Source organism: Kryptolebias marmoratus, linkage group LG21 (genome assembly GCF_001649575.2).
Source record: "Kryptolebias marmoratus isolate JLee-2015 linkage group LG21, ASM164957v2, whole genome shotgun sequence".
Lineage (NCBI taxonomy): Eukaryota > Metazoa > Chordata > Actinopteri > Cyprinodontiformes > Rivulidae > Kryptolebias > Kryptolebias marmoratus.
The window spans coordinates 5,026,570-5,028,422 of record NC_051450.1 but is presented as its reverse complement, the minus strand read 5'-3'; positions in this window follow the sequence as shown (position 1 = coordinate 5,028,422).

Here is a 1,853-nt window from a genome sequence, read left to right as displayed (position 1 = left end):
GATAAATGACGGCACACAAGACAACATGAGAGCGACCAATTTCAAAAGTGCAATGTTCAAAACTTGTAAAAGAGCTTTGCGAGCAAATCTGCCGGCATTTAAAATCGCTTTTAAAAACAACCGCTATTCCTCCTCCTTTTCGACCCGACAGGCGCGGGGAATTAACATAGCAGCAATCCGGTGGTGACAGTTCAATAAGAGAGGTAGGCTCACCAGTACTCAGCCATGTCTCCGTTACACAGAGAAAATCCAGGTCACGGGTCATGAAGAAATCCCTCAAGATGAAAGTTTTATTTCCCAGTGATCTTGCGTTAACAATTTTTCTTCAAATCGGATGTCATGTGAGAATGCTATTTTTCTGTGATCTAGGATAGCATATGTCTTTAAGTTGAAATTAAACCAGCATGTAAGGATTGGGTTTTGTTTTGTTTTCTTCTGGGTTTTATTTGCGTTTGTTTTCTTGTTTGTGTCTTGTTCCTCGTGCCTTTGTCATTATTCACTTCCCCTCTGTCTGCCCCTGCTTGTCTGCCACGCCCATCTCCACCTGCCAGCTATTGTAATCACTCACCTGTGCCCACTTCCCTTAATCACCCTGTGTTTAAAACCTGGTAATTTTCTTCACCAACCTGCTAGATCATTGTTGTGTTTTTTGTTCTGCTCCTTGCCTTGCCGTGTCATGCCCTGTTCCTTTGTTTGGATTTTTTGTTATTGTTAGTTTTGCTGCCACGTCAGCGCTTTTGTTTTATCTGTTTGTTTAAGTTAATAAATTAATTTCTTTCTTAAGATGATTTTGCGTTCCGGGTTGGCCTCTGTCTCCCCTCGCCATGACAAGTATTAGAAAATTAAGTAACGTCACAAAAAGTTTACAAAACATGTAATGTTTTCTGTCAGTGCTTATTAATTATGATTCGTTTATTTCTAAAGGCTCAACTCTATTTAAGAAGAATTTTAAAAAATCTCAGATCAAATCTGTTTCTTCTTTTAATTAGATTAATTTCTTCTAACTTTGAGGAAATGTCGCTTTCTCTTGTCTAAAAGTTAACTTCCCAGTATGTGTAATTTCTATTGGTTAAATGCCCACTAAAATAAAATCGAGATAGAAATGCAAACCCCCGGGTTTGTTTAAAATCTCAGTGCGCTATCCTCACTCTCTTGGGACCTTTTTTTTACTTGCCTTTCCCACCTCTCAAGGGACTAACTTTTCTCCAGTTTTTTTCCAATTCGCCACTTTCATCATAATTTTCCCCTCGAACCAAATTTTTCATTGCTAGGTTTTCCTGAGTTTTTTTTGGCAGTCTGACTTTAACTGACTTTAATTTCGGATGTTGAATTGAAGTTAGTCATAACTTTTAGATAAACTCTGTCTCGTCATCTCCGTGAGACCCAAAGACTGCTCCATCTCTGCCTCACCCCACCCCAGCCTTCAGATGTCCACCTGAGCATCACCATTTGCCGAGGACCAAGCAGCTGACTGCAGAACCAGCCTGGAAGCTGATGACTCTGGCCGAAGGTTCTTCATAGCTCAGGTGCTCTAGAGCTGACATCTCCCGGGCCGCTTTCACCGAACTCCAGCCAAACCATAAGCTGATAAAAGTCAGCTCTTGATAGGAACAAAAATCTAATAATATATTCCGCTGGTGGTGAAGAAGGTCACCGACTGTGGCAAGCCCAGCTCTTCCATTGGCTGCAGCGGCCTCGTTAGCCGTGACAGCCTCCACGTCTCCTCCGGTCGCAGCAGCCTTTACTCCACCACCAACTGCGGCAGCCCTACAACACTCTTGCCCGCGGCAGCCACCACGCCTCCATCAGCGGCAACAGCCATCACGTCTCCCGTGTTGCCGGTGTTGCTGCCG